This window comes from Notamacropus eugenii, chromosome 7, assembly GCF_028372415.1.
Source record: "Notamacropus eugenii isolate mMacEug1 chromosome 7, mMacEug1.pri_v2, whole genome shotgun sequence".
NCBI classification, from domain to species: Eukaryota; Metazoa; Chordata; class Mammalia; order Diprotodontia; family Macropodidae; genus Notamacropus; species Notamacropus eugenii.
In genome coordinates this window covers 71,935,196-71,944,116 of record NC_092878.1, presented here as the reverse complement: position 1 = coordinate 71,944,116, position 8,921 = coordinate 71,935,196, and the positions used below count along the sequence as shown (strand labels likewise).

Below are 8,921 nucleotides of genomic sequence, written 5' to 3'. Positions count from 1 at the left end.
TTCACCTTTTTCTCTCCGTACACTGACCCAGGCGCTGTTTTGTCTTTTTGTTTGTTTGTTTTTTTCTCCAGAACACTGCAGCAATGAATTCAGTAGGTCTCACCACAACTCCCCCTCAGCCACTCCAAACTGAGGCCCTAGCTTAGACTAAGGCCTTTTCCTAGCAGAGAGTCCAGACTGCCAGTTGGAGGTGGTACTTCTCCAGATAATCACATTAGGTTTTTAGGAAATCACTAAAGTCAAAGTAGAAAGAACCGGCACGGCTGGATCCTCTTAAAGGGCTAATAATCTAAAACAGATTGCAAAAGAAAAAAAAAAAAGAGGGGGGAGGGAGTTAGAGACTGGAGGTTTCTGAACCAACCAAGAATAGCAATAATAATAACAATAATTGATGTGGGAAGAGGAGAAAGCACTGATGTCTGTAAGGTAATGAAGAAGTTATACTGGAAACTGGGTGCTGTTTCTCTGGCAGGCGCACGGCTCCGACACTCCAGTTTAAGAATACAGGGCAAAGAAGGCCAATGTCAGTTGCTAAGCTACTTTAAGGTGGTGGATTTGCCGATTCGAACTTACACCTAGATGTAGGTAAGATTGTAATGTAACGTAAGCCTGCATCCTTCTTACTTCCCTCCCTAAGTATTGAGTTAAAACATGCAGCTTGCCTCCCTCGCCAGCCAGTTCAGAAAACAATCCCCCCGCCCCCCAAATCTGGTAGTAGCGTGTGCCTCTGAAGCGCTAGCTGACCCTCATCAACTTCACCTGAGCCTCCTGAGTTTTTTTTTTTTTTACCTGCTGGTGAAATCTCCGAGTTAGTTCATCCAAATCCCACCGGATCAGGAAGGTGAAAAGAGAAAAAGCTGGTACAGTAGTAGCTGGGCTCCTGCTGCATGGTATTGTTTTAAGGATCGCCACCAAGGTCTCTTTTTCCCATTGTTGACAGTTTCCACCCTCGTCCCAGATGTCTTATCAGGCTGGAGACTCGGAAGCAAGCGAGCTGCCGCGGTCTTGTGGCTCCTTTCTTTAACCCTGACACTGGAGTGAGGGCTCCAGCAAGGGAACGATTGAAGTGGTTAAACGTCTTTTCTCAGAGATTCCGCCCAACCCGGCTGAGAGATCTTATCTCCCTATGATCATTACTCACTAGTGACAATGGGAGATGCCAAACTCTAAAGCGAGGATGACAGATTTCGAACTTGCAGCTACAAGGTACCTAGCCTAAGACAGTTTGCTTCTTCTCCCGCCCCCCTGGCCTTCCCTCCAACTAGGGAGGGAACTAGTTTAACCCTTTGTGCTCCGGGGGAGGGAAATGGAGCGGGAAGCATGAGCACTTGAGGAAACCGCACCGGGTGGCTGGTTAAGAAGTATGCTTTGCCCACGTGCATTTTGCAGTGTTTGCCTTGGTACTTAATGCCTTAAATGCACTTTCATAGGCATAACTTCAAAAGTTAGTTTCTGTTCTAGGCTGTCTTTGAAATAAAAGGCAGCCTTCCGGGTCCTTTAAACCTTCTGTAGTTAGATTTATCAAAAGTTGCTAGGAAAGTCTTAGTATTCCCCTTTCCCTATCTTCCGTATCTCCCTATGGGTCTTTTGTCCCGTTTTTGTAAGAGTACGGAGTGTAATTAGCAGAAGACTCTCCGAAAGCTCATCTCAACTAAAAGTCCTTAGCAGCTTCTTAGAGCTCTGTTTTTGTTTGCCCCCACTCGATTAATGTTTCGCTCACGCAAAAGTTTATATGAAATCAAAAACACAATCAGATCCCCCCCCCCACCCTGTGCCAACCTTCCTTCAAAAGGAAGTGATCGGATGAGAACTCCAGAGAGAGAGAGAGAGAGAGAGAGAGAGAGAGAGAGAGAGAGAGAGAGAGAGAATGAGCATGAATTAAAATTGAGAGCTGGAGAAACGAGCAGATTTTGCAGAAGGGAGAGGAAGAAGAGATTGCTAATATGAATTAAATAAAAGTGGAAGCACAAACAAAAACGACTGAAAAAAACAAGCCAGTCACAATGTTAGAAGGAACTGGTCACCTCCACTCCGGGGGTTTTGATACGTAACATTCCCCCCCCCCCCGCTCCCCCCCCCCCCCCCGCGCCTTCTGAAACAGTTTAAATAAAGAGCACAAAGAGATTCTTGCCTCCGCATCCCACGCGTTTTGCCTTTTGCAAACTACTGTACACTAAGTACTCTCTTGACTCGGGAGAAGTTAGCTTTATTTTTAAAGCGAATCATCAGCTAAAAGGGAGAGGAAAGCTTAAAAGAAGTGCCACCTAATTCCCCGCTAATTACACAGTCGCACCTAAGTACTCACAAGAAGATGATCTACCTAATGCTCAGGTCAAAACGCAAGCATCTCAAACAGAGTTTTCTACCCCCAACTATAAAAGAGAAGAGCTCCCCGAAGAGCTCCCCACACACATCCCCATTTTTCAAAGGAACCTTTGCAAACAAGTCAGAGGCTTGAACTCAGCAGATCTTGCGGAAACTGGGCGACAAAGGAAGAGATCCGGTGATTTCCCCGGAGCTCATTCATATATTATCCTTAAATTCTCTCCCAGAGACCCATGCCAAGAGAAAGCTTTATAAATCTGCAAATCGCCAAGCAGTGCCCACTGGAGCATTCAGAGTGCCGAGCAGGCTGGCTGCAGAACTCCGTTGCAAATCCGTTTAGTTTGCCAAGGTGGCAGCAAAACACAGGTTTAGGCTTCTTAGAGGAGGAGGAGGAGAAACAGCAGAATGAACGCTGGAAATCACATTTTAAAACATCGGAGAAGTAACCTACTCGCGTTTAAAAATCTTTCCTTTTGGACAATGTATGTATGTACATATGTATGCATGCATGCATGAATGCATGAATATATCTGTATCTTTTATAGATGTTTGAGTTTTTACTCCATGATTCACTGATTGTTTCACCATTAATTACGTTTGGGGAGGAGATGTAAATGAATAGAGTCCTTGGATTTGCCTTGCTGCTTTAGACTGGTATAAAAGAATTCAGACTGAAAGGGGGATACAGATGCATGCATGGTATTTATGTTTTAGATTATCTGTGCCCCTAAGTGGTAAGAGCACCATGGTATGTTCCCTGATCCCAATTAGAGGCCATTAATGCAATTACTTGTCATAGCAAGAGGAGGAAAATTAAATAAGGAAACAGGTACAGCAGGAGGAGATACATACATACACACATACATATGCATTTGTGTGTGTGTCTATTTTCTGAAATAGTCTCTCAATCACAGGGAACATTGTGAGTGGGCCAGTCAGTGCAGTGAATATCCTGATGGACTTGGCTCAGAAGACTCGGGTTTGAATTCTGAATCAGATATCCACTAGTTTTGTGAAATTGAGCAAATTACTAAACCTTTGAGTTTACTCATCTATACAATGAAGAGTTAAAGTGAATAATATAATAGCCCTAAATTCTATGAGTCTAAATGTCTGATTGGGGTGGAAGAATACAGAAAAATGGCAGATATAATTTGGAGAATTCAAAGCAATAATCACAGTAGATTTAAATGAAATTTGATGTAGCAATGAGTTATTCACAAAACTGTAACAAACTATATTTGGAAAGAAAAAAATAGCAAAATTCACAAAGGGGAAGGGAGACTGGGGAAAAGTAAATGGATGAGCTTCCAATGTTTATTTTAAAGTGTATTTGGAGATTCAATTGTTAACTTCAGATCAGAACAACAGAAAATCAGCACATTTAAAGTTATCCTCAGATTTTCAGAAACTGCTTACAGAAAGGATTAGAATTCTCAAAACAGCAATAAAAGTGTTTTCAGTTTGATTTAAGGTAAAATTTTATTACAACTTTAAGCTCTTTAATTCCCCATACCTCTGCCTTTCTTCACATTCAAGATTCTGTCTCCAATCTACACGTAGACCATTTAATATCTACATTAGAAAATACTTTTGACAGTCACCAGCACTACCAAATTGACACATTGGAACCCCCAATTTAGGTCACTATCAAACATCATTATAAATAAATAAATGAACACTGACAAAGCTCACATTGATAGTGTACTTTTAGAAGTACTTTTTTTTTTTTATATCAACCTTGTCAGGTACTTAGTGAAAGTAGCACTATCCCCATTTCAGAGATGAGAAAATTGAATCACAGAAATGTTAACTGACTTGCCTGTGATCAGACAGCTAGTAAGTAATTCAGTGAAACTCCAACCCAGTTCGCCTGATATCCAGTCTCTTTCTATGTACCATGAAGCTTTAATATACTCAGATAAAAATTCCTTCTCCCTCTGTGGCAAGAGACATGTTTGGTTTGGTTTGGTTCAGTCCAAACCTGTGACTTCATCACTGTAGAGAATTCCCAGCGTGGAAACCCTTTCTGCTGATTGCAGAGGGCCAGGGTCTGCAACTTAGAGTCTTAAGAGTTGGCTGAAATGAATGGTTAAGGGATTTGACTTGCCCATAGTCACAGGTCAGACTCCTATCCACTTTCCTATGATGCCTCTCAAGAATAGGTTAGCTATCATTACATATTTGAAAAGCTGTCATGTAGAAAAAAGAGGATTTAGTTTTTGTTTTGTTTAGTTTTTAATCTGCTTGATGCCAAAGGTTAGATATGGCACCAGTGGTATGAAGTTACAAAATAGAAGGTTTCAGCACAATATAAATAACTTTCCCCAATATAGAGAGCTTTGAGTTACCCCAAAATGGAATAAATGACCTCCCTTTTGAAGTGATGAACTCCCTCTCACAGAAAAATGTTCAAATAGAAGCTGGATGATCACTTGCTAGGGGCAGTGTAGAGAGAACTGGACTCCTACATAGGGAAGTGGTGTATACTAGATGACCTGTACTAGATGACTTTAAAAATATTAGGTCAAGCCTACTAGTATCATATTTAGAAAAAGCCTCCTGCTATTTGGGCATAATTATATGCAGTCTTTGCTCAGAGGACACACTCCTAAGCTATCCAACTATCTTCAGTCAGTCATGTCTTTGGTTAATAGGGGCACTAGTTGATGAAAGTAGTTAAATCTGTATAAATCCATTCTCACTAAAGGACAAAAAAGTCAGGTTTTGCTGGTCATAAACCTTTACATCCTACTTGAGAATTCTTTCTTGTAGAATTCTGTATCATTTTCTCCTGTGGAATGGTAAAAGTAAAGAGTGCTGGATTTGGGATCAGAAGACCTGAATTCAAATCAGACTTTTGCTATTTGCTACCTTTGTGACAGTGGACAAGTTAAGTAACCCCTCTTGGCCTCTGATTCCTCAGCCTTGAAAGACAGGAGTGGGAAAGTTGGTATCTGAAGTCCCTCCCAGATATGAATCTCTGTCATGTGATTTGACATTCCCGTCCTGGAATTTCACTTCTGTGAACTCCTGTATCTCAGGCCTTCCCTATAAGATCTGGATTTCTGTGAAAATTACTGCTTGATTATCCATCTCCCCAAAGCCTGGGTTTCTTCACCTTTCAATGAGGGTTACATGATGATTATGAATGAACAAAAAGAAAGGTACATATTGACAGGAAACAAAAGCACTTTAAACCATGGAGATTTCCTCTTCATAAACCTGCCATTTGTTAAGCAGCTACTTTCTCTATTCCAAAGGGAAGCTGGCAGCAACTAAAGGAAACCCTTTTTCAATTGAGTTCTAAAGGAATAAGTGAGGGGAACTCCCTTCTTTTGAAGGAGTTTTGGGATAGAGAGGGGACAGAGGGAGAGGTGAGAACTTCATTAAGAAGGGATGAAAGATTCATCCAAATATTTATGCAGTCCTGGAAGCTACCAATCTAGAAAATATTACTAACCTTTCAACTTCTAAGTGATTATCGCTCAAGTTAAAGGATAATTGAAAAGTAAAGGTGTTTTGTTTTTTTTTTTGCTTCCTAACTTACTCAGGTAACACATTTAAGTTCCCTTCTCTATGAGATTCTGAATTAGAATTAAAACATGTATACATTTTTACATGTTTCTCCACAGACACCTGTGGGAGAAGTCATCTTTACATAGAGGTATATAATGGTATATGGTACAGTCTGTAGAGGAGAGAGAGTTGACCTCAGTCTTAGGAAGACCTGGGTTCAGGTCCCAAATCTGCCATATTCTGGCTGAGTAGATCCTAATTCACTTAACTTCTCAGCACCCCCCCAGGAAACTGAAAGACTAAGTTGTGGAGAAGGTGCAAATGTGTATTAGTAAAGGAAGTACCTCACCTGGTACTTTCTACCCTAATATAATCATAGATCAGGTAAGGAAAAAAACATATATGTTTATGGATATAAACATATATGTGTTTATGTATACACATGTATCATGTATGCACATATTTATCAAGTATTAATATATACATATATGCATATATTGTGTCTATAGATATATATACAACTTTACTTTTTTCTTATATATGTTCTCTATATATGCATATTATATGTGTGTGTGTCTTAAGGCTTACAAAGTTTAATAGTTTGTTGAGTAAATATCCTCTTACATGACTGTGTTTCAGATACTTAAAAATAGCTATTAGAACCCTTCCTATGAGGCAGCATGGAGTAGTGGATAAAGGGAAGAACTTGGCATCTGAAAGACCTGGGTTCAAGTCTTTTCTCTGATACATAATTCTTGTGTGATTTTGGGCAAGTCATTTAAAAGTCATTTGGCCAAGTCAGTTCTCAGAACAACTTTCTAAGGATCTTAATTATAGATAATAATAGCTAGTATTTATATTATGAACCAGTTACTGTGCTAAGTCCTTTATAAATATTATCTCTTTTGATTCTCACAATAACCCTGTGAGGTAGGTGATACTATTATCCTCATTTTACAGTTGAGGAAACTGAGGCAGGCAGAGGTTAAGTGATTTGCTTAGAGTCCTGTAGCTAATGTCTAAGGCTGCTTTGAGCTTGGCTATTCCTGACTTCAGGTCCAGCATTCAATCCACTATGCTACCTAGCTGCCTAGACAGACAGCTGTAAATAGATATTATAAAGCTGATGTCTGGGGAAAAGAGGAACACCTTTGTTTAAGGTTAAGTATTCCATTAGCCTTTTCTAAAAAAAATGTATGTGGTTGTTATGGTAACACATTTGTGCATGTTATTTAAGACAATTTCGTACAAAGCACAGCTCAATTCTTGCAGCAATGAGCAATGAATGCTATGATGAGGTCTATACTTGAATTTCTATCTTTCCATCTATCCTAACTCCACAAAAAACATCCTGGGTTTTGATGGTCCAGAACTGCTTAGATATAACAAGAATTGGATACCTTTAGGTTCTACCCATTTCTGCAGAGCATTGACCTAACAGAATCCCGGCTTGCCAGCCCAAGGGAATTCCTGTGTTTTCCATTCTACTAGATCGTAAATTATATCTGGATTTCTGTCATCCATTTTCCTTGCTCATTTCCTCTTTCCAGAGCACAGGAGCAACCAGGAAGTTTTCTGTGGCTTATGTGCTCTTGTTTCTGTTCTTAAAGTTAGTGTTTTTGGTGGTGGTGGTGGTGGTGTTAGTGGTAGAGTGTGTGTGTTTATTTAAATTATCTGGATTTCAACACTTTGTCTCAGTAGAAAAATTTTAAGCATTCCATTTTTTCTCCCTGCAGTCAATTATTACAAAGATTTTAAAAAGAAACTTGAAAATGAACCTTTAAAATTAACAATTTGTACCCTACCCCCAACACTCACTTTTTAATGAACATTTCAACAGGTTTAAAACATTTTGAGAAGGTATGAAAGGTATTAACCAAGAGGAAAAGGTACTCTCCTAATGTTAGAAATACGTATCAGGATTGTAGTAGGTGGGATTAAATTCCCCTTCCTCGGAAGTAAAAGAATGATGTGGCCTGTCATTCTGATGTGAAAGCCTTTGCTGAGACAGGTTCCTAACAAAAGCCTAGAGGCTCCTTTCTCTAAGAAGTCAGACACTGTAATTAACCAGATCTTGGCTTTGAAAGCCCCTCCCATTTCCCTTGGCTTTATGAAGAAATCTTTAATTATTCACAAAACACAGTGACTGACTTGGTATCAGAATTCATGCACTTTAAATTATGCGAAGAAAATTACGAGCTTTGTAGATGTTCAGTCGATTACCTCTAATGTGTGGGTCATTTTCTTCCTAATAGAAAAGGAACAGGCTTTTAATGTTTGTATTTTCAAAATAACCTGCCAGTGGTCCTCCTTCTCCCTGAATGTTTCATGAGATGGAGCTTAAAAAAATACTGTAGCAGATCTGAAATTGAAATCAGTCAATCAGTCAGACCAATCCATGCTATATTGTGTTTTTATAGATCATCTTTTTATGAGTGATTTAAAATTTATTGTCTAATTAGAGCCTTGTGACAAGACCTAGGAAATAAGTAGAACAGATATTATGTCATTTTACTGATAAACAAATTGAGGTAAATTTACTTGGAACCTGGATCATAAATTTGGAGATGAAAGTCTATCCTCACTAGGTAGCACATGGGGAACCTGAAATCTATAAAGTATTAGTGACTTACCCGAGGTCAATCAGATTGTACACATGGGAGGTGGGATTTGAACTCAGGAAATCTGACTTCAGAGTCCACTGTTATTGTTCAGTGGTGTCCACTGCCACATGACTTCAAGCATTTTATGCTTGGGGTTTTCTTGGCAAAGATCCTAGAGTGATTTACCATTCCTCTTTTACAGTGTCCCCATTTTACAGATTAGGAACTGAAAAAAATAGGGGTTAAGTGACTTGATCAGGCTCACATAGCTACTAAGTGTCAGAGATTATTAAGATTTGGATTCAGATCGTCTTGACCCTCTCCAGCTCTCCCTCTCCCAAAATGCACTGTACCTTGTCACAATTATCTCAATGCTTTGTACACTAAACCACAATAAATCCATCTATCAATTACCAAGGCTATTTGTCCTTGTTTGTAAGGGAGATCAAGGTGAAACTTTTCCATGTTTCTGTG

At 39.5% G+C, this 8,921-nt stretch overlaps 1 protein-coding gene across 13 annotated transcripts in view; it reads right to left on the bottom strand.

Moving 5' to 3' along the window:
* The window catches only part of FLRT2 (fibronectin leucine rich transmembrane protein 2), a 124,511-nt gene extending 122,495 nt beyond the window's left edge, over positions 1 to 2,016 (bottom strand). For 11 of the 13 annotated variants that reach the window (XM_072622405.1, XM_072622402.1, XM_072622394.1 and 8 more), the window contains exon 1: positions 790 to 2,016. The gene's annotated coding sequence lies outside the window, so the exon portion shown is untranslated. Of the gene's footprint in view, positions 1 to 5; positions 290 to 789 lie in introns of all 13 variants that reach the window. The other 2 variants (XM_072622398.1, XM_072622411.1) reach the window with 1 other exon arrangement.
* Between the last annotated feature and the right edge of the window lie 6,905 nt (positions 2,017 to 8,921).